The sequence below is a fragment of the Sinocyclocheilus grahami genome, unplaced genomic scaffold (genome assembly GCF_001515645.1).
Source record: "Sinocyclocheilus grahami isolate Dianchi unplaced genomic scaffold, SAMN03320097.WGS_v1.1 scaffold17.1, whole genome shotgun sequence".
Taxonomy (NCBI): domain Eukaryota; kingdom Metazoa; phylum Chordata; class Actinopteri; order Cypriniformes; family Cyprinidae; genus Sinocyclocheilus; species Sinocyclocheilus grahami.
This window is the reverse complement of record NW_015505196.1, coordinates 2200281-2226083: the sequence shown is the minus strand read 5'-3', so window position 1 is coordinate 2226083 and position 25803 is coordinate 2200281.

The window sequence follows — 25803 nt, the reverse complement described above, 5'->3', positions numbered from 1 at the left end:
GACGTGACGTCTCCGTTCCCTCCTTCAGGGAACGAGGGTTACCATACATAACCGAGACGTTACTTCACATGTAAATGGCTTTATCAGTACTCTGACAACAAGCACTTTTTTTGTGCATGCCTGTTTACATTCTGACAAAAAGACAGATAAGTCTTATTGATTTGCATATACAAATTTGGTAATATTTTATTTTACAGTGTCCTTGTTACACGTTACATGTACTATAGTAATACTAGTAAATTATGCATAAATACAAGCAACTGAATCTAAAACAAAACCTAACCTTATAGTACTGCATGTACAGCTATACATCTTGTTAATCAATACTACTCAGTACTTGTTTGTGTAATTACTCTATAACAGGGACACCTTAAAGTACTTGTTTGTGTAATTACTCTATAACAGGGACACCTTAAAATACTTTTTTTTTTTAAAGATTGACCAATATTTTTTACTACTGATTCAGGTGACGTGTCCTAGCCAAAAGCAAAACCGGTTTTATTTATTTATAAATAATTATCATACTGCATATAAAATGTGTATAACATAGTAGTAGTAAATAACTACTAACTATAATAACTACGTAGTAGTAAAATAATGCATTAGCAAAGATTTCAGACAACCACATTAAAGTGCGAAATTCTTGATTTATCTATATGAACTTATTAATTGGCATATGCATGCATTTCCCCCCCAAGAGATTCACATGGTGGAACATGCTGTAAAAAATAGCAAAGCTAATATTAGTTAAAAATAACATAGTAGTAGTAAATAACTACTAACTATAATAACTACGTAGTAGTAAAATAATGCATTAGCAAAGATTTCAGACAACCACATTAAAGTGCGAAATTCTTGATTTATCTATATGAACTTATTAATTGGCATATGCATGCATTTTCCCCCCCAAGAGATTCACATGGTGGAACATGCTGTAAAAAATAGCAAAGCTAATATTAGTTAAAAATAAATAAATGAATGAATATCTGCCTATTTATAGTAAAGATCAAACATGCACTGCATTAGTATTACTGTGAGGAGAGAATTAAACCCATTATTTAAAAAACCCAATATGCTGAAATAGACCTTACACCCTAGATTACAGACCATAAATGAATCAAACATCTAACTAACTTAGCCTCGTTTTATCCCTGACCTACAGATACAATTCTGTGAAACAAAATAACAACAAATAAAGAAGTCCCACTAATCCTCTCTAGTGCACAGAAGGAAGTTTTGGCTTTTCCTAATTACAGCAGATAAGCGTTGGTCTGTGTCTTTCAGGGAGAGCTGAGCGTGTGTGACATGCAGGCACTCTGTCAGCATGCGTGTCTAAGCCCAAGCTCTTTAGCACGGTCTCACCAGCCACGTACGAGGACTCTCTGACTATCATCAGCACAGCCTGCTTCTGTTTACCCTGCATAACACACAGCCCATCTGGAGCAGAACAACACTGCACAAATCAACCTAATCAGCATTTCTCCTCGGTCTGGGGTCAGGACCAATGTCAGTCTACATTCTCTCTTTCTTTGAGTGACAGATGGAGAGAGGAAAAATTAAAGTTTCGGAATGGCATGCTTTTCACATTTAGAGAATCATTTCAATAGTTTACTGAAATCTGCACTGGAGGATGAGTGAAATCTTGGACAGAAAAGGTAGTTGACATGCATGCTGCTTCTGGAGGCTGAGAGGGATGTGTGTGCGTGTGTGTGTGTGTGAGTGTGTGTGTGTGTGTACATGTGTGAGCATTGATCCAAGTCTGTGATGGCTCGACGCAGGTGGGGTCCCCGGCTGTCTGCACCACTATTGAGCAGTGAGACACAAAGCTGGTGGAAACAAGAAAATTTATCAATGCAACAGAAACCCCAGAGAGGATTACGGGATAAACAAGAAGAGGATGAACAATCGTGCTCTCTCGCCCCAAACAGCTCTCAGCAGAGTGGCCCGCGTGTTGATGAAGGCGCCTGTCTCAGGTCCATGTGAGAGCAGGGTGAGAGTGTTAGAGCGCTTTCTACCTGTGGTAAAATCAGTCATTTACATGCATGTGTGCATAAACAGAAACGGCCCCAAAGCAATGCAAACTGCACCCAAGAATATTATGAACTGTCTTTTATTGTTTTTATAATATTGCCAAGATTGCTGGAGGACCTTTTGTGCGCTCTTTAGTATATCACTGATAAAAATGCTTCTTAATATATAATGAGATATAATATATGCAGCTGAAAACTCATGTGGCACTTGACACTGCTTCTAACAAGGTTTGTCCCTTACAAATTAGTCTACTATTTTTTTTAAATCACATGTTGTTCCAGTGCATAACAAGCAGCGGATGACTATTCCCCTAGTCCTGCTACAAATCTGTATATTTTTATTTAGTTAAGTTTAAGTGTCAGGTCATTTGTTTAAATGTGAAAAAAAGCAGTTGCTCGTTGAAAAGAAGAGAGCTCAGACAGGTGGAGTGGTGGTTCTCTATTGTGAAGGGTCCATTATAATGTTAGTGTTTTGGTCTATCCCTCAATCTGTAATCTTAAATTGAAGTACGAGGTAATTACATTACCCTTTATAAAAACAACAAAGCGCTTTCATTCTATAATAAATTAGGCTTCACTTTCATTTAAGGTTGTATTGCACAAACAGCGAGCGCTCGAAGCTTCCTTTCAGTGAAAATAGACTTTTGTAAGACAGGAGAAATCATGTAATATGCTGGTGGGAGATTTGATTTGAACCACTGCAAGGAGTCACTCTTCAAATGTATCCATTCAAATGTCATCGCTGATTGTATAGAAACACTTCACTTGACAAGGACAAAGAGGGTCTGTGTGGATTGTGCATATCATAAGGCTCACCAATAAAGACTACATATAATGAGTTTGCGCTACTGACAATAGCAACTTAGGAGGAAGGAAAATAGAAAAGGACAAAAGCAAACGATAAGACTAAAAAAAAAACTAAAATAAAATAAAAAGTCTACGGAAGTCAAGTCTACCACTTAAAGTCACAATGAAACCAAACTAGTGACAGATCTTTTGAAAATACACAATACAGAAGTATTGTGATGTGCATCCAAGTGAAATGGATTATCAAAAAAAAAGGCAGGGTGGGGACTAGGGGTGGAATGGGTTCGGTCGGTTTGTATCACAGTTTTAGAGTCACGGTTTCGGTGTGGTTCGGTATGTGCTATGTTTAGGCAAAAACTATACTGTCAAATAACAATAAATAAAATAAGAATAATCTAACTACAAGCAACAGCACAAATAAATTCAATAGAGTAAAGATACAAATAAAATAAACAGTGAGTTTCAGTTTTTTTTTAGGTAGGTCTAACATTCGTTTTTAGGTGCAGAAATTGAATAAAGTAATGAAATGTAAAACAGCATTGCATATTTGACTGTATAAAATTAAAGATTAATCTTTATTAAAATTACAAAAGCTATTCAATCAAGGTCACAATGAAACCAAACTAGTGACAGATCTTTTGAAAATACACAATACAGAAGTATTGTGATGTGCATCCAAGTGAAATGGATTATCAAAAAAAAAGGCAGGGTGGGGACTAGGGGTGGAATGGGTTCGGTCGGTTTGTATCACAGTTTTAGAGTCACGGTTTCGGTGTGGTTCGGTATGTGCTATGTTTAGGCAAAAACTATACTGTCAAATAACAATAAATAAAATAAGAATAATCTAACTACAAGCAACAGCACAAATTTTTTTTTAGGTAGGTCTAACATTCGTTTTTAGGTGCAGAAATTGAATAAAGTAATGAAATGTAAAACAGCATTGCATATTTGACTGTATAAAATTAAAGATTAATCTTTATTAAAATTACAAAAGCTATTCAATCAAGAGCAGTGAGTGATTTCTTTGTTGTTGCTGTTTGATTAATATTAAAAAAGTGCTGTCACTTTAAGAAAATGCACTGATCCAGTGCACTGATACAGTACATTCAGCCGGCTATGTCTGCTATAGGATACTTAGCAAAGATATTATTTAAACTGAACTGAGCTGGATGTTGACATCACTGAATTCAATGATGAACTGTCTTTAACTGAAAAATGAGTGTTTACTATTGTCATTTTGCATTATTGACACTATTTTCCTAATTAATGCTGTTCAGTTGCTTTGTCACAATCTGTATTGTTAAAAGCGCTATATAAATAAAGGTGACTTGACTTGACTTGACTTGACTTACCAAGACGGGCATTTTGACATAATTTTTGTGTGAATTTGCCCATTTAAACACAATACTTCAGAGAGAGCTTAATATTTGTGCACGTTCTGAGGTGCAGGTTTGCGCACTTCGGATGAGCGCACGCACAAATCTTCTCACTGCGTGCGCGAGCTCGCATCCTCTGGCTCTTAAATTTTTAAACTGGCAAAGCTTAAATGAGTTTAGCTTAAACACAGATATCAACATGTGCTGTTCAGGTCTCACCTGTGCGCGCGCGCTATCAGCACCTGAGTGATGATGGAATAAATGCTCATATTCCAGCATGCGGCATTCGCATTGAACAAGAGGTGAATGGTTTGTCCACATTTTTAGTTTTTTTTCCATCACTGTTGTTGTAATGTATTGGGAAGCCAGAATGCACATCCATCAACAGAAACATATATTAGCCGAACCCTGTTTGTTTTATGTGTTATTTATAGCAAACCATATTTCAGATGCGTTGTCAGATTTAAGTTGAACTGCGGTCCTAGCGTGTGCCGAACCTTGAGTGGAGAACCGTACGGTACGATTTTTTTTCCCGCGACTTAAAGGCACAATATGTCATTTTCGCTGCTAGAGGGTGCGTATTCAAAATAAACAAAGAGACAAAGGCGTAGTTTGATGACGCTGTGACTGAGTGTGGAATCATGGGAGTTGTCGTCTTCATCCCCACAGCCGATGCAATCCAACGGGACTCGGGCAGATATCATGCTCATGGATGAGCTAATGATTTATTAACATAGTAGAATGAAGCAGGGTGAGGCTGAAAGCTGTCGAAGCGAAACGAGGCCGCTGAACGAGCGTGACACACGGCTCGAAAGCAGCGGCGCTTTTATTATGCCACAGTCGACTGCTTCCGCTCCTTCTGGTCGTGCGTATGTGGGGGGAAAAAAGCAGCGCTGTTATCATACTAGATACATTTGAAAGTTCTGTTATAATGCTACTCTGTGCGGTCATCACCGGTTTATTAAAACGCACAACATATTAAAGTCTTTGGTGTTTCCATGTTTTCTACAAAACAAAACAAAACCGGAAATCGAGGGGTTATGACATCATTGGCAGGCGACACAATGACACTATGGACACGGTCCATGTCACTAGTTAAAATTGCTTATTTCTCTGGATTTAAACATTCTTTGAAACATTTGGGATAATGCAAGTACAGAAGTCAGCAAAATATATAACACTGTTCTAGTGGTTTTTGGATATTTTAATAAAAAAATCGTACATATTGTGCCTTTAAGTTCAATAATTCGGATGTTGATTGGATAGAGGCAGATTGGCTGAATGTGATCTTGGAAGTCGATTGTAAGAAAGAACAGTACTTAAGCAGACTAAAATCGGCTATGTGCCTTAAAGAGAAGACTAACATTTCACTGGAAAATTGAGTTATGACATTTTGATTAAAAAATCTGAGGTAAAAAAAAAAATTTAAATTAAAAATGACACCAATGAACCATTCAGTTAGATGTATAACATATGCATATAGAAAATTTTCATTTCATGCCGACTTTAAAAGTTTGAAAAACCTTTCTTGCAATATTCATTCATGGGATCACTTGGGGGGTCAGAAGTCAGACTTAGCATTCCCACAACTCTGGCCCAGCTATGTATGATCATTGAATAGATAATTTTTGCCCAAGTCATTTAGCCTTATTGCGATCCATTACTGGGTGTGGGAATTATTAAAGTTTTGTATAATTAAAAAAATATGCACAAAAAAATGGAACTATAAATCTACATTTTTCAGTTGGTCCAATTGTATTTCTGTGAATTGAATTTTATCAGTTGTGGCAACAGGCTATTAAAATTGGCTCAATCAGAAAATAATATGTTGAGCCAATGGAAATATTTTGTTTACCAAACCATCTTGTAGTTCAAAAAAAACATTTTAAATTGTAGTAGCAATTGTTTATTTCTCCCTGTCCCAAAAGAAAAAAAGTAAACAGAAATGCATTAAACAAAATACAGAGCACTGACATCAGAACTGACATTTTATCAATTTACTTTATTAACAAATCAACTCCAACACAGGGCACTCTGTAAAAATGGCTTATTTTAAATAAGGAAAAACACTGAATACATGAATGAAGTCTTCTGCATTACTGGATGTCTTGATGTGGTGAAGAAAACTTTCAAAAGTGGCACTGCTGAAAACCTGCAAATAATAATAATCATAATAAATTACATTAATAAAGTTCCCATGCATGACATCTGGCAAGTGAGAGAACATAAGTTAATTATATAATGAGACTAAGAAACACAGAGTAAAACGGTATAGAATTTGCTTTGTTTATTTTGTAAATATATCTGTGTGGCTTTCAGGACTGCTTAAAATTACTGACACAAGCATTAAAAAAAAGCATGAATAAGGAAATCACAAGCATGATATGATATTATAAGGCTTATTTAACGGCAATAGGCCCAAAAAAAAGGCAGACACAAACTGCGGTCTAAACGACACTGTATTCAGTGGCCACATGACAGATTTGAATAAGTACATACCACATAAACCTCAGAATCCAATCTAACAGTATTTTACACATATATGACATGAGAAAAATAAAAACATAGGCTACCAGAATATAAGTATGAGGTAATGGGGAAAAAACACAATCATTAAACTAATGAATGTGATCTTGCAATTCTGCAAAATGCCACGTATACTGGGTACTAAAGTAAAACCTTTGGAGAATAATTTCAGTGCTCATTACTCACCATAACATCTTGAAACTTATGACGATGAATATCTGTCTTCTCTTGAGAATGCTGTTTCTTTCTTCGGCATTGGCTGATTTGGCCCTGCTTGCTCTCCTGCGCATCCACATTTGAAATAACCAAGTGTTTTTTTCTCAGGCACATGAACATACAGTTTTTTGGATTTAGGACTTGTTCAGCCAACACAGATTTTTCACTTCAACTTGATAGACTGACTGTGCACAATTAAATATGTTCAGTGAATATATATATTTTTAATTTAACTGACGACTTTAAGCTATGATTACCACAATGCATATTTTTGTATGGGGACAATTACTTGGAAATCATTTACTGAGACAAAGTGTAATAGTCAATTTTATTTTTTTACAGTGTAATACATCTGAAGAGAAATTATTTGTGCATATATGAATCTGATAGCACTGTTTCAGTGTGGTCTCTGCTTCAGTTTAAAGTTTCTGTTTAGAGACTGGTTCTGATTAAGTTGGCAAGCATGTGTGTGTCTAGACCTCTGGGTGTGTTGGTTATAAATTGTTTTGGGCTTTGAGAGAGAAAAACATAGTTTCAGAAGGTCAGCATTCTAAGCATAGCCTTGTGTGAACGAGCATTAGGATTCAACGTGAAGCCAATTTAGTGTGTAGCACAGTGCATTGTGAATGGACACTTCTTCATAGAGAGTAAAACAGCTTCTCTACAGAATATCAATATATTTCACTACTTCAAATACACTTATACTCTCTCTTCTATTTCTAGTGGGGACCCGTTCTCTTTCCTTCTTTCTTTACTTAATAACGATTAATACCCTTGGCTATTTCATATTTTCCTCAATGTAAGTCTTAGAAAACAGCTCACAGTTTTATTTTTGTTTCAGCTGGAGTTTTGCAAGGGGAATGAATTAAATTCCTGTAAATAATTTTTAGCTTTTTTTTCATCTAACATGTCCAATGAATTGCAGCAAAGCTATGAATAGGAAAAATAATGACTTCCAAAGCATGGAAGAATGTTAATTTTAAAACACCATGGTTATAATAAACAAAAAGTGATAAAATCCATTTATAAATCCCTTTATTCTTTCTTCACTCTTTGTATTACAGCAAACATATGACTCATATTTTACATGTAAACGGCATTTCAGCCAGAATGTTGAATGGCACACCTAACACTAAATTGCTGATTGCTGCTGTTGAAGCAGTGCACATCGTTCGGGTGCTGAAAATAATCCCTCTTTTGTAGAGAATTCATTAGAGACGATAACTTCTCAATACACGCATGTAGAAGCCTGATAAGTTTGGCCTTAAGGCCACTTCAATTTATTTGCTTTTGTTTGTCTGAGTTTGTAGCCTTGATGCATTTCTCTATACCTGAGATTCTCCTTTTTTTCAGCAGACATGGCCTCCATGTGTACCACCTGTCTGTTTGGTTCGCTTATCTCATTTATTCATATGCAGCTGCAGATGAACAATCCTCAAATTTACAAAAAATCCGCTGATGATACATCCTCCACAGTCAAACTGCCATTTTACGCGGTTACATATTTAAGTGGGGATGAATGGGGCAAATGGGTGACATGCTAACCTTGTCAGGCTGTGTGTGTGAATGATAAATGTAAAGGCTTTGTCTGAGCTGTTGTTTATACCTCAGCAGTGGTTACTGTTTTACAGAAGATAAGGCTTTGAGTGGACCTTTCACAACAACATTTTTGTATTAGCAACGCTTCTGCATGCACAAGTTCAGCTGTTATTGTAAAGCTTGATAGATAACTCAAACTTTGTAGGTCAGCTACCTCATACTTGTAAAATCAAATCCTACTTGTAAAATTAAATGTGTCATGTCAAATTCTTTAATTTAACATATAAAATTTGCTAAAAAAAATGTAACAATAAATTAAATTAGAACAGTAAGACATAATTGGGCTGTTATCAATCAAAATAAATCAGTATCAACAAAATCCATCTTTGCACTGCAGAAGTGTGGCACTAATTTTGGTGGCATAACCCTTGTTGATTTCCAATCCTGCTTCTGATAATCAAATTATATTAGACAGACTGCAAAGAAACAACAGCATTTCATGCTAACCTGTTTCACCTTATATACCATAAATACACAAAATAGTGTTCAATCTCTGAAGTGTAGTCATCAGACACAACTTTTTTCACACTTGCTCTGTTGACTGAAAGCATGAAAAGCAACTAATTGCAGTGTGAAGCTTTGATTGGGCCAGGTATTTTTCCCACAGTTGCAAACAGTAATTTTTCGCAAATATGACTGAAACAGTCAGACTATAGAGCCCTTAAAACCCCAAACAAGCAACTATATGCGCGTTTTCATAAACTGTCCTCTCTCTCTTAAGTACTGCAGGAAATATGATTAAATATAATTAGGGTTGGGTATTGAGAACTGGTTCCATATTTACAAGAACTGCCGAGTCAATAAGACATTTTGATCCTGCGTTTGCATTTTAATTTGATTTTAAATCATTAATGAATCTAATTTTTCGCAAATATGACTGAAACAGTCAGACTATAGAGCCCTTAAAACCCCAAACAAGCAACTATATGTGCGTTTTCATAAACTGTCCTCTCTCTCTTAAGTACTGCAGGAAATATGATTAAATATAATTAGGGTTGGGTATTGAGAACTGGTTCCATATTTACAAGAACTGCCGAGTCAATAAGACATTTTGATCCTGCGTTTGCATTTTAATTTGATTTTAAATCATTAATGAATCTTTTTTTTTTTACCTTATTAGAATCAAAACTAGGAATCGATAAGAATCAGAATCTATAAGCAGAAGCAGAATCGGAATTGGATTTGATAAAATTCGATACACAACCCTAAATATAGCATAATATTTTATTTGGATGTTGTTTTAAAAAAAATCTACTTGAGAGCAAGGATGCACAGAGTGTGCAATACAAATACTTGTCTCTGCCTCCACTGCATGCACTTCATGTGCTTATTCATCACACACATGTGCTGTATCTAATGCTCTTAATAATACACAGTGGATAGATAACAGTTTATGAAAAATTACATGCTACCCTAAAAATGATCATCATGCCACTCTACTGTAAGGCTAAACAATCGTGACAATAGTAGTCTGCCAAATGAAATAATATTTCACATACATTTAACATTTTAATATTTCATTTTACATTACATTTTAGGGGGGCAAATAAAATAGCTGGAAATAAAACTTATAAATGCAACTCAATTAAAGCTATAAATCCATACACTATTTTCTATAAAGAAATACGGTGTGTCATATGGTGCAAACATAAAATGATCTGTTTAATGCTTCCCACCCTATCACAAATTATTCTGTGTTAATTAGCTAGATATTGTTAAGTGACAGCCACAAACGAAATCTGTTGCAATAAATATTAATTTGATTGACTGGCTGTTTAAAAAATGTGAATGTTTGTTTGAAAACATGTAAATGCTTTGTGGCTTCAATTATTCTCTGTGACAAGTGGTTATCAGAAATTAAAAGTTGCACACAAATCTAAAAACACATAATGTACCAAAGATTATTTTACTCAAACCGGCTGGACACACAGTCAGCAAAGCCTATGAACACTACTTATCAGCATGAAATGTCTACAAAACTACAATGATTCTGGGTTTTTTTCTACCTTTTCAATGCCTTCGTTTACAGAATAATAATACACTTCTTAATATAAAAATGTTTTTTAATCATGTAAAAAAATTAGTATCGGCACTTACACACAAACAACAATATTTGCCTACAAATTACATTAAAATGTTCAAATGAATGTAAAATGCCTTGTGGGGCTGTTCGTGAGCACTTTTAGATTGCTCTAATAGCTCAAGTATGTGAACAGTGTGGAGTAGAAGCCAAGCAGTGGGCATTGATATTTCCTTTCACTCGAATACCACTCCTTCACAAGCATAACACATATTAACAAACTAGTGATTTTTAAAAAAATTGATACATTGCACATTGCATGCACACAGACGTTTGTGATATTTAAAAATAAATAGATAAATATAAATTAAAAAAACATAGAAAACCTTTATAATGGAGCGTAGCTAGGTGAATATTCTGCTATGGGGCATGTTAGGAGCGATTGAAGAGCGGTAAATGAAAATCCCAAACTGGAACGGATTGATTACAGGTTACTTGAAGTGGGCAGGGGAAATTGCTGTCGCTCCACACCATACGCCCAGAACTCCCTTAGGACAGTATGAACCTTATCATCCCTGGTCTGTTCGTCCACAAATGTACAACTTTTGGTAATGATAAAACAGACATTTATTTATGATATTTAAGACTTTTTATGCCCCTAAATTTTGAAAGTTTATGTAAGCTCTATTTGAATACTTTTTAAGATCAAATAGAAACCCTAAAGAAGACAGCAAGGAGGACCAAAGAGAAGTTATTAATACTCAGAAAAGTGCATTGTGCATCCCTAATAATATAAGTAGCAAAGACTGCAAAGCTACATGTTACATTTTTGCCTGCTAAAATGAAACGAAAAAAGAAGTGCGAGAGAAGTCAGATTTATCACACAAAATGACTAAGCCTCACAAATGAATACTGGAAGTGGAAAGATACAGGAATCAAATGCTCTGTGAGGACGAGAAACCACACTGAGAGCAAAGAGAGATGGCACCAAACACGATAATCACAGATTGCCAAACAGATACAGAGAGCCCTGTCTCCAGCCTGAGTGAATGACACATGAATGTAATTAACAGCATCAAAAGACACACCACAACTCACACTGTACAGTACTTATGTCCTCGCACACAGCGGCATCTTAAATACACTCAGTTTAAGACAACAAACACACAATCAGATTTGTCAACTCAAGTAAATGGACAAGTGTGTAATTACCACACACCCAGTGCTCTCACTCAATGAAAGAGCATGTTTTGGTTGCACATCTATTCATGTCATTATCTCTCGACCTCTAATTTGTCAGTTTATTCACAACAGAGACAAATGTAATCATTTAATTACATTTACAAGAGACAGTGAGAGCGTTAAGAAGCCTGACTCACGGGAACGCATGACAAGCGTGATTGTTTTCTGAATCAAGAGGATTACAGAAAACCCAAAAGCTTCGCTCACATATATTCAAAATATCAACAAGATTAATTAGTCCATGCTGAGAGCCACACAAACAAGCCAAAATTCACATTGCCTGACAATAACCCTGAGACCCTATGACCTTTTCAGGATAGAACAAGTTCTAGCAAAGTCTTCTGTCTTATGCAAGCTCTGGCAATATCACCAACCAGAGTTATGTTGTGTTCTATTCTTCAGAGAACTGGAATTTATGTTTTATCTATAACCTGATCTGTCCTCTGTCCACGTGTAGTCCAAAAATGGTAGAGGGGAGGTTAGAGGTGAAGAGCTACAGAAACTATAGCACTGCCTCTGCTTTCAGGTCTAGCCAGCAAAGACTACATATTGAGAGGGCTGACGAGCATAGAGGTGCTGTAATGTAAAACAAACAAACAAAAAATATGTATCATGTTCAGGATAGTTAATCGTTGATTTACTAGCAGTGGAATGAACATTAATAATCTAAGCAATCGATTAGCCTAAAAAAGAATAACACTATGATATAACTTCAATCTATAACTGTCACAGTTATGGACTTATTGTTGTGTTTTCTCCCTCTTGTGCCCATATTTGGTTATGTTCCTGTTCTCGTTATGTCATTATTAGTTCATCCTCCTCACCTGCCTGTCCCTCATCAAGCTCCCGTTTATTGTCAAGTCTGTGCATTCTGTGTTGTCCAGTGTTAAATTTGAGTTGTGCATGTGTTACCTGCCTACCTTCTGTGTGGATTATATTAGATTATTCTTCTTTATCTTCGTCTTCATCGTGCATTTCTCACACCGCACCGTGACAATAACGAGTTTAAGCACTCTCAAAAAAACAAAACTATCTTTATAATCAATGAAGCCGTCTACACTGTGAAATGGCATCGTACGTACATCTGCACTTTGTCGTTTATGATGAGAGAATTTGCGAGTGTGCACTGAACAAAACTCTGTAGTTTCAGACATTAATTGTCTGAACGCCTCTGATTGGCCATTGCATACGTAAACTCAACAGAATAGTGTCTGACTGGTTATAATGCACAGCACTGTAAAACGCGTAAAAAGAAATATGGTACAATATGAGCAAATCTTAATTTAATGCCGCAATCAACACTTCTCATTCATTTTCACTTTATTCACCATAATATACTTTTTAATTAAATAGACTATTTAATTGTACAGGGGCATTTTTGTCCAATTTGATACAATTTTTGCCCCAGGTCCCCATGGCCACAGCCTTACCCCCGCTCTGCCTGTGTACATATGCATATTTAACAATTGATTCCAAGGTGATGATGGTGCATGATAAGCAATGAAACAGAGAATGACAAAGAGAAAACAAAGCATTCTTACAGATTCTGATTATTGGAATCAATGTTAACATCCACATCAGTTTTTCCAAAGCATTCCTCAAATCCTGGTCAATCACCACATTAATCCTTGTATTGATTAGACAACAGTCATTCTTCATTCTCAGAACTAAGCTGTATTGATTCATAAAAATTCATAATCAGAATTTAAACAAATTATTAAAAATAAGTATCGTGAGATGTGCAACCAAAAATAGCACTTCAGAATATACACACGTGTATCAATGTTCTCAAAATCAGGTGATATTACTACACACTATATAAAAGGCACTGCTTTTTAATTGTAAAACAGATATGATAGATAAAACAGAACAAGCAGATAGACTAAATATGTAAGATTTTATTGCGCAAAAACTACTGTTGTACTGTATATAAGGGGATAATTGCAGAGAGGCACAAAAGCGCTTATGTGCATCCCAGGAGCACAATGATGCACTTTAAAGCAACATCACTTTTTGGAGTCACAGACGGGCCTCAGTCTGCAAAGAGAAATTTATAATAGTTAGAACACCAAGAGATGAGATATGGAGTGTGTGCAACACCTAGTGTAATTCTTCGAGCTTTTATTCATCCAAGTTTTAAATGCCAGTTATTGGGTGTGAATGACGAGTTTTATTCAGTCGCCTTTTCCAGAGCTCTAATCGAACATACACCCAGTAGCAAGAATTCCGCCATTCAGAATCAGCAATAAACTTCGGAATAATACAGTCCTTTTAAATAAAAGCACTCACCTTTATCTACAGATTATTCATAATAATGGAAATACAGATACATCATTGAAAGAGTTTTACTATGCCGACTGTGATAACCAAAAGCGACACGCAGTTTAAAAGTGCTAAATAAAAAATGACATTTGACAGCTGCAGCAGAGAGAAGAGATTCCATGAGCTTAAATTCAATGACTTGAATAAAAAGGACTAGGAATACATGTCGCTTTATTTTCTTTTTTTCTTTTTGAAGCTTGACAGCTTCCAATTGTAACAACCATGGGTAAAGCACAGTTTGTGTGCTTCAGCGAGCCTTAATTGGCAGCATTCATAGTCATAATTTTGGTAGCCAAAGGAACAGGCTGCTCAATATCAAATAAAATAAATAAATAAATGACCCAATAACTTTATTTTATGCAGAACCACCACAGAAGAGTTGCATCCTTGTCAAATTATTGTCATTTTCCTACAACTAATGCACTGTCAATGGTCCAATTTAGCAGCATTTGCAGTTTTGCTACTCTATAGTATCTAGAATTAAATGAAACAGACATGAAACAGTGGTGCTATAATGTAGTTATTTACAAGCATTAGGGTTAGGATTGTTCTGTTTTGTAACATTTTGTTATTATCTTACTTTCTCTTGACACACATTTCCTGCATGTAATGCATAACACATTAGACGATTACAGAAGCAACCACCACAAAGAAATGTTCAATTAACACAGGCAAGTACTGGAAGTGCCCACAATGTATTAATGTCATACAATCTTCTTTTTTTAACAGTACATCTAAAAAATGTCTGCTTATAAAAATATAAAGAAAGTTAAAATCTAAAAGTAGTACTCAGTCTACAAGATTAACAAATCTACTGAAAAAATATAGCATATTTAGCAGCACACAAAAAAATTATAATTAACGTGTACAGAAAAAAAAATGTTCAATTAAACATTACATAAATATAAAATTATTATAAAAATAAATATTAAAGATATGGGCCGAGTATGACTTTACTACATTTAAATCCAGAATGCAACACACAATCTAAAGGGAGAGCAAACCAGTGTTAGAGCATCTCGCTTTTCACTAGTAATGATTCAAATGTCCTCATAGACTAGGAACATTAACAAGTTAGCTCAGATAACTTCCATTCAGACGCCCACCAGCATTGATCAAGCTGTCTGTCAGTGACCCACAAGAATGCCGTGACCTCTGATCAATTCTCTACTGATGAGATAAAGGCACAGGTTCCAGAAAAAAGCCCAGACTCTGCTCTAGGTCTCATGGCAAATCAATCCAGTTTCCCAAAGGCTGCTGTATTACACTGCATGAGCAGCAGCATCTTGTGTGTTTTCCTACTGACACGGATTGCAACGAGCACTTACTGCCTTTTGTGTTCACTGAACTGACCTGACATCTATATGGCTGGCAGTATCCTAAGGGAATAAGGAATTGCTTTTGCAAACAGCTTAAAGTCTTGAATACTACTGATAAGCATCACACATTTGTCAAGGCAAATAAAGACTGTAAATAAGATTAGATTTGTTCTCTTCAATAGATGCTGACGTGATATAGTACGGCTGAGAATGCTTGCCGTTGAACCTTTTTACTGGTTCTGTCACTTCAGTTACACTTCTAAATTGCCTAGGCAAGACACAATGTCACAAAACAGAGCATTTTACCATCTGTAAATCTCTTTATTAGTGTAGCACACAGACAAGCAGGATGTTGTTTCCATGTTAAGGGCAACCAATTAAACAGCAGCTTGAATAAGCCACGTGTGCATCGTCATTGTGTTGTCACTGTGTATTTCTCGCATAGTAAAAAATGTCTGTTGTGCGAAATGTCTTTTACACATGCTTTTCTGGAAACTGTCACGCATAAATACCGTGAAAACTTTTAAGTACCCTCTTTTAAATAATTTACACAACAAAACTCTTTCATCTGGCACATTTGGGGGAAGTGACCATATAAAGCTCGCCGAAATCTAACTTTTACATGTTTTCTTATACAACAGTCTTCCAATAATGTAAGTATTAAATTATCTTTAATTTCAAAATTCATCTTTCATTTTAACACAAATGAAATGTTTTGTTATAATCTGACTAAATTAGATAACTTTAAAAATCTGCAAATATGGAAAAAAAAAAAAACATTTAAAGTCATCAGTAGCAAAATATTTATTCAAATTAATTAAATATTTAGTGGATGAAAAACACTGAAATGATCAAATATTACTGCTTACTGCTTTTCAAAAGGCACTGTTCCTCATAGGCCCAAATGACAAAAATTACAAAATGTATAGATTATAAACATGGAAAAAGCACCAAACGTTTTTGCGCTCAAGAAATATTTTCATTTAACAGTTATCAATGTTTTTTATTCATTTTTGTTGTTCAACTGCATCTATTGTGACCATCATTCAGACAGTTTCCTGTGCAAGCAACGCGCGCTAACAAAATGCATATTTTCAAATACAAAATACTGCTTTTAAGTACCAATAAATTAAATTATATCAGTTTGTATTTGATTAATATTGTAAATTTAAAATATTCATTAATAGTCAGATTTGTCACTATATTGCAAAAATAAATTTAAAAAAAGTTTTGACGCAGCTTTAATTGTAAATGCAAGACAGCAGTAACATATTACCCCAACTAACATTTAATTGGCTTCATATATATATATATTTATTTATTTATTTTTTACATAAAATAATAAGTGGGCTCAGGGCTCATATGATATGTAGGCTTATTTTGGTAACTTCCCTAACATGTCTAAATGCAGGACACAGTGTTGCCACTTTTACAATACTTATTTAAAATAACTACATTTGTCAGAGCAATTATTGAGTGTGATTTTCAATATTTAGTCTGCTACACAAATTATCATCATACTGTTGCGTTCAAAGAAAAAAATCAATAAATAAAAATGACACAATAAAAGTCAACTGTAAATAAAGCAATAAAATAAACAACCTAAAACAGCTCCTGTAGACCCACTTCAACTGAATTGTCTTACACAATTTATTCTTCTTTTTGATTATCATACAATTATGTTGTAGTGCACTAACTTAACTATTAACTGTGTACCTGTGCACTTGGTTGTCCTAATTCAGTTAGGAAACTTAGTTGCTGCAGATGAGACCAACCATTTATACATAGAATTTCCTAAATTGAGCCCCATACAATAGCTGAAAACCGCCTTTTTAGATTAAAAACACATTTAACAACTAAACTTTGTAATTATATAATTTAAAACCTTTGCGACTGCTGTCTTAGGCTTATTTGTTTGTAATATGGCAGTACAAAGGAAATTAACAACTTCTTTTTGTCTAAGCAGACTATCAGACCTTTATGCTGCAACTAATCAACTGTACTAAATTTGCCTTTCCTCTTTTTCCCCAGAAATAAAAACACTAATGATGCACTCTTTTATCTGCCTGAAAATTTTTGCCACAAAATAAAACATCATTGTCAGGTTTCAACAATAAGTTAAAACTCTGGAAATATGACGATTTGACCGAGTCAGATACTTTGGCATAATAAAAAAGCAGCATGCACATAAAATGATTCAGGCTTAACCATATTTAAATCTAAACACTGTCTGATAGTGATGCATCATGCCAGAAATAACTTTTACAGTTGATGTGTGATGAGATGCACATGGAGAAATCCAGAAAGACAACAAGCGCAACTACTCATGATGTGTTGTGTTCTGTCTTTTTTACATTTTTTAATAAAAGTCAATATTTCATTGATACATATGCATACTTCAAATATGTACTGCAACTACACTTTAATTTGGAGCCTATATGTTCTTGTAAAGTGACACCAATTGTCTTAAATATGATTCAATCTTCAATAGTATTAAAAAATAAATAGAGGCCTTGTCACCATCAAACAAAATTATTGTTATTCGATTTCTTTCGTGGTTTACAGAAATTCAAAATCTTTAAGAGGAAAATATAGACCCTTCCTCAAGCATCTAAAGATGCATAGTGTGGTTTACGGTATCAATTTTTTGCTCAAATTCTCATCCATACGCACAGTATCACTGCATTCATAAGCTATCTAATTCATAAATAACAAATCAGTGTTATCTGGTCGAGAATGAGGCGGTCTGCTATCCTTAATAATACATGAAAAATCATGTAGATCAATATTTTGGACTGTATCCACATGCTTCGCTCTCTCTCTCACACACACACACACACACACACACACACACACACAAATGCTCTGCTTATATTAGGTTTGAATCAAAAGATGACCGGAGGATTCCAAGCAAATGATAACCTGGGAAGTAAGGTGCACATCTTTTATATTGGTCTTGGGCTGGAAGAATTCATGCCTTTTTGTAGTCAGCCATAAATACAGAAGGTTTAATACTCCCTATCTTACAAGCTGGGCATTTTGGGAGTTTAAATCATTTTGAGCACACCAATCAAAAACAAACCTAGGACAAGCAGTTACGGGGCAGAAGGGGTAGCGGCCTTGAGGCTTTCATTGAAGCTGTGTGGTTTTGAGCAATATAAGCTGTCACAAATTGCAGAAAGAGGACGCAGAGGACACCATCGCATTGACACCAATGATGACACTTTTATGAAGCATCGTAAAACAAGCGGGTGAGCAGGGTTTCAGAGGGGTGTTTCTTCACCGCAGCTTCCAAGCCCAGTCTTCTCTTTAACACTCAACTGACATAGCTGACAGCAATGAAGACTAGTGCGCCCACACCAGGAGAAATAAACAAGCAAACAGGCTCTTAAAATTGGAGACAAGGGACATAAGTTGGATCCAAATACATGGGGAAAGGAGCCATATTGGCCAGCTTTGGGTCAATACTTGCGAACACAAAAATACCGCATTCATGACTCTGACAACAAAATTACATTCACAAAGCCATATCAACATGGACATTTCTAAAGCTAATATTTGTTTCAGAACTGAAGTTAAAACAAAGGTTTTCATGCCTAATAAGAGGAGTATTCATCAATTAAGTGATTATGGTAATGAGGTGGATGTGACAATGTGGAACAACAGACTTGTCAGATCAACAATGTTGATAAAAAGCTAACTTAAGATACTATAAAGAGACCAATTTTTAGCACCATAAATGCCTGTCATGCCATAATAAAAAGCATATTCTGGCACTGTTGCAACGTGACCCTGATACAGAAAATTAAAAGTGAGGGGAAGTGCTAGATATGACACTCCAGGAAGCGAATGTCTGCATTTAGCACAGACTAGGAGGTCGGAGAAAAAGGAGTCGAGGTAATTATGAATATTTCTGCTACTGTGCTCTACTGACTAAAGAGGAGCACTGACAGATAGCTTAAAAAGCACAGTCTTGGGTTTATTCCGTGGCAAAACAAACCACCCTGACTTGACAGAAGATCATGCTAATGTTTGTTACTGCATTAACCTCAGATAGATAATCACAAGTCTAGGGAAAGAGTATCTAAAATCAATCGTCAAAGGCATGTGGGCTGATTATGCTGTGTCCGGCAAAGAGTTTTTTAAGCCTACAGCAGTCCATGGGAGGATTCAGTTCTAATGTTGATCAATGAAACTAGCACACAAGTTTGTTAAGTAGACAATAAATCTCTAGAGGAGGATGGTAAGACTTCTTCAAGACAAGAGGATTTTGAAAAATACTGGAAATTGAGTTAAAACCAAAAATTGTAATATATTAATTATAGTACTGCTGGATATATATACTTTGCAACAGTAGAAATATATTAACCGGTAGAGATTCTGCTGTACCTTTTAGACTGTGGTATATCTGCAGCATGAAATCTGACACTAAGCTACAAACTATAATGTACTCTGCAGACTGTGCAGAGCATGCTTCCAGTATAGACTGCTTTGTTAATTATAAAGGGATCGGTTTATTTTTGACACGTCACAGATTGTCGCTCATGTCAGGTTTAAGCACAGTATAATTGTAGATTCTTTACAGTTACTGTTAGGCATATACTGTGCAGTCACTGTGCATATATCAGCTATTTTACAATGGCATTCAGGGAACCCATGGATTTTGAAAATATATACTTCTGCATATATGCTGGAAGACAGCATCAACACTGCATAAAGCCCTTTATTACTCCCATGCGTGTGATTCTGCAAGCTATCAGCGCCCCACACTCAGGTCTGAATTTCAGTCTGGAATGGAATTCCTGTCACTGGCTCAAAGTGGACACTAATGATGCTCTGATGGGCCGGGTCCGGTGGCGGGCCCTCCTCCTCCTCCTCCTCATGTCAAAGAGCAGCCCTCTTTACCGCAGAGATTTGACCTAACCGGGTTTCAGCAGCGGATCGCTTTCACATCCATCACCAGGCCCGTGTGACCGCTCCGCAGACCTCATCGTATAATGCCTCCTTAATGAGCCTCAAAATGCTTTATGTTTTGATGCATTGCCATTCAGCTGAAAAGTAATCCAGAAATGGACGAAGGGATCATTATTAAGCATTAGCATTTTACCAACATCACTTGCCGAGCCGTAGAGAAAAAAAAGCACCTAATGACCACTTTAGTTTAGTAGCTAACACAGTTAGAAGCCAAGTTGGGAGGGGTCATGTAAGCTGATATTGAGGAATAGATGACTGCTCTCTGAGTTGTGGAAATTTACTGTCAAGTGAAATTACAAGCAGATTTAAAAACAATTTATCAAAGACGTTAATGCCGCTCATTTAGCACAATAATCTTCCTGGCTGGTTATGACACGTGCTGTGTGTCATACTTGAATGCATTTGGAACATGATGAACCACAGAAAAATGTCAAGGTATTCTTAATATCAGAGGTGCAGACAAATTAAAAAAAGGGGGGGTTTGAAGTTCAAATCAAACACTACATTCATGTTTAGAGAATTTCGAAGTTGGCAAGAAAACTTGTTCTACATGCCGAGTTCTAGCTAAATAAGCAAGCTCTGGCATTTCTTGTAATCAAGGCCACTACTATTTTTTTTTTTACACTTTTATACTTTACTCATACTATTTTACATTTTAGTTTTTATATGTCAAATATGACCATAATTTTTAATAAATAATGTGTTATCTCTGCAGTTATTAACTTATCCAAAACAACGAACAAGCCACAGTGTCCATGCAAGAATAGCACTTCATATTTGTACTATTGCTCATTATACGGACAGTATATTAACCTAATCAATTCCCAAAGGCCCATTTAGTAAAATGTGCTCTAATTTTACTAGGCACATACTGTGTCCTTCCCAACAAAATTAATACAAAATGTCTGGTGATTGATTATGTGATTATTTCCCTGGTTTATAACAAATCGAGTAAAATTACTGTGGGGGAAAAAATAAGAAAACATGACAGATATTCGAAAGCGATGGGTTAGGAATAAACCGCGCAGCAAGCCATAAACCTTAGGCACACATGCTACTATCAAAATGACGAGGTAATGTATACAACATAAGTGACAAAAAGTGATTGTTTAAAATGTATAGTAGTAGAAGTGTTTTGAATATTTTAGAACATCTCATTGTCACACAGTTGGCGGTGGTGTAGTTTGATCTTGTTTGTGCCTTTCAGTGTAATACTGTGTATAAATGAGGATATGTTACTGGGAGCAATGTTTAAAATGAGGATCTACAAAGAATCAGACAACAATGTCTTGGGACACACATAAAATAATGGTCCTAACCTTCTTTGCACAAAACACAATAAGTTATCACTAGAACTCAAGGGAAATAATAAATATTATTAAAAAAATAATAAATTATACTTTGTCAAAAACAATCTCAAACAATGTCAAACAGCTCTGTGATGATGCTGATTCATTTTGCGTAGCAATGCACTGCTTCTTTTCAGCATACTTAAAAAAATAGATCAATGTATTCAAGAATCTATTTATGGAGAGCATAATTGAGGGCTCCGTTAGATGGCCACTTCATTTATACTGCTCCAATTTCAGCTGTTTGTAGGTCACTATTAGCTAGGCAAGTCCAGCTGTAATTACTCATGTCTGAATTAGAAAAACGACATGCTGTCAAGAGGAACCACATATATAACAATGGGATAGTCATTGTCTGCCCATACTATCTGCTCTCATTTCAGCTAATTCAGCTCCATCATTCCGAATTTCCTTATGTTTCAATGCCAATACATTGGAACATTTTTCATTTCATTGATTCATTCTACCAAGGTCAAGATCAGTAATCAATGTGTTTAACATGTAGAACAGGAAAAAGAGAAGTGGCACAACATATTCAGCAAGCTAGCAGCTCTATAAACATTAGGCTCAATGGCTGAATGAGACAGCCTCTTACTTAACAGGCAGTCAGAGGGCAATGAGAATTCAACATGATAATCAATGACACTTTTACAAGAGAGCTGCAGGGCATCATTCTAGCCATTTGGAATTAACACCCCGATGCAAATGCTTGATCATGACTAATGGGGTTTTTCCTTTCTATAATAACGATTACTGTCACGATCAGACCTCTTTTCATCATCAATATAAAATCTGTCATAGCTTGGGTTGACTCCCATCTGATGTTAGTCTTTACCTGAGAATTTCTATTTAGAAACAGCCAAATGTCAATCTGCCTAATGTAACACAATGACAACTCTGAAGTAGCGGGGCCTCCAGTTGAGACCATCAGTGAAGAGATATTTTGACAGTCTTTGCTAAACAGTGTGAGAAACAGGCTTCAGCTCTTAACCGTGGCACAATGAGCCCTGCCTTGTCATAAGAACACTTAGCTGATGTGCCGCTGGGGAGCGAAGTGAGAGATGCTGTAATTACAAGTGGTTGTGGGCTGGAGAGAGAAATGAAGGGAAAAGGAAAGCACAGCGGAAAGATGAGAGGACACAATTATAAGGGTCAGAGTGCCAATGGCCGCTTGCTCCTCAGTTCCCTGATCTTGATGCAGTGCTATCTCCACCTTACCGATGCTTGTGTAAACTCACACCAGGAATGCTTTAATGTACTGCTAAAAACTACAAGCCACGCTAAGCATGTAAGCTAACGCCTTTTCAATGATAGTGTTTAATTAAAATTCGGTCTTTAAAGGCACATCTGACCTTTGAGTCTTCATGGCAGATCATTTTCAAGGTCTGTGGGCAACCTTGAATTTCCACTCAAGGACTGACATACAGATCATAAATACAGTAAAAAGAGTATAGTCAATTCCATTAATGCTATTTATATAATTTTTTTCCACCATAATCCAAGACAGTGAAGCTTTCAAGCACAGCATACATTCAAGTGCATGTCCAATCAAATAGAGAAGTTCAAGGATGAAATAAAGTGAGTTCTGATCAAACTTTGTCTGCTATTTTACAAATATACTAATGTGAGCGCTGAAACGCTCTCTACTGTATGTAAATCAAGCTGCTATAGTTAGGGATATCTGACTGACGTCCCAAACTTAATTACAATTCTAGTCCACAAGGAAGCCTTCAGAGCGAATTGAAACTGTTAGGCAGAAAAGCTTCCAGCTATATACGTTTTTCATTTTAGCGCCCACTCATCGAATATCCTGATGTCATCACGCCTTTCAAAGAAGGTTAATATATTTCTCCAGAGTCTGTATCTATATACAACACACCTATATTGTTTCTGTATTCAGAATTTCAAATAATCTGTTGACCTCAATACTGTTAGAGTGGTGAAGCCTGACTGCACAATTTCCTGCCTGACATGTCAGATTAAAACCTATTACATTTCAAATCACTTCATTCCAAAGAATAATATACAAAACGACTGCGAGTCTTGAAATTGTTCATTGTTTAAAAGCATGCTTGGCATCCCCTCATCTTAATAAGAAATCTCTCTATTCTCCAGTTCTGATTATTGGAGGCATACAATTGTGAGCCAATCAAAGCCTCTAGAAAAAACCCTCTGAACCCATATGCCTGAAAACGAGTAAGGAATACAGTTCCAATCCATACACATAGCCTAGTTCCTGTGCTGCTTCCCATTAAAAGGTGCCAAAAACATTTTGAATGTCACATGGCACACAGCTGGGAGAGGCTGAGGTTTTATAGAAAGGCAGATGGTGACAGACAGCTGGTTTTCACCTCTCTCAAAAACCATTGTGTCTAGGGGGAAGAAAGCATCACCCTGCACTGCCGCCACAGGTCAGGAGACAAATATACAAGGCCCAAAGTGCCAGTGCTGACTTCATATCCACCTATAATGTCAAACGGAGAGGCTTTCAGCAAATTATCACTCAGAGAAAGGGCAATTTTCACCCCTACAAACTCCGTAGTCCCCACAGAATGGGCAACAGATTGCTGTTGGGGGAGTTTAATGCAGTTGCGAGAGCATGACGAAACTTGCAAAGAGATGCAACACACTTTGAATCTCATTTAAACTACAACCTAAAGGACACTTCTACAACATATTTGACGTTTTAACAATATTGATTTGTAATAGCAATACACCGAAATTAAAAATTCTGGGCTGAAGCTGAATCCAAAAATTCTGGGCAGAAAATAGAAATAGAATATTTTAAATTAGCATTAGCTTAGAAAATAAAATTTTTATATTTGTCACATTAGTTATGCACTGTTAATTTAATTGGCATCAATAACATAGCATCTAGACTCTAGCATACTTTAAAAAAAATATTCTAACTGTAAAGAATTATACACATGTCAGTTTCAAGCAAATCTACTACAGATCTCTATAGATACTAAAATCTGAAACACATTTGTGTCTAATATAAGCTCATCTGTATTTGCTTCTGTAAATGGGGGCTTTAATGCACAACTAAGACACAAACAAAAAGTACATTTCAGACAGGTGCAAATCAAGAGTGAACCTGATAGTTTTCTCAGCAAAAATCAATCATTTTGAAATCAAATTCAACAAAAAACAAATATATTTTAGATTTAATTTAACCTAGAAATTATGATAATCTCATGCTCTCATACTGCTTAAAATGTTGCCATACCATGCATAATACATACAACATTCACTGCATAAACATTGCCACATGAACCCTGGCAGCAGAATGTAATGCCAGCAGACTCAAGAAAATACAAAATGAATGATGTCTATGACATAAATTCACTGGCAATACCCACTTGCTGCCAGACTAATGTGTATGCATATCAAGAGTATAAAGAGCAATCAGAAGCACAGATGACAGTGTATCAAGCGCACTTTCCTGGCTATTGTGTTTTCCAGTCGGGCTACCAAAATGTATCACCACTCTGCCCGACAGGCTTTCTTAAATACAGATCTCCCGCTGGTACTTAACTCCTAAAGTGAGTTGTATCAAACTCAAGGCCATAAAAAGTTTTAAATATGTTAAATGGTATAAGAAATGTCTTAATTATAATTTCAAGAGGCCTTACAGTTGGGGACGGAAAGACAAGAGTTGAGATACGGCTGGATAAGACTTCAAAAGGCAATGATGTCATTGAATAAATATGAGCGCTGCACGTTTCAAGTCAAAACGCGGCGCGGATGTCTTTATTTGAATGTATCTGAAGGCAACAGACTGTCCTTAGAAACGTGTCGTTGGCATTTTAATTTCATTTGACCTATAATTCCTGATAAAGCAGCGTTTATGAGCGTGGAGCTGCTTTGTGTGCAGCCTTTACCGGGGAAACCGCAATATTTCAGCGCTCCTAAAGCGCCACCTCGTGGCAGAGAATGAATTTGCATTTCCAATAAGCCTTTCTTGCTGTTTATGGTCAGATCAATGCAAATATCAACTCATGTTTTTACGCAGCAAACACA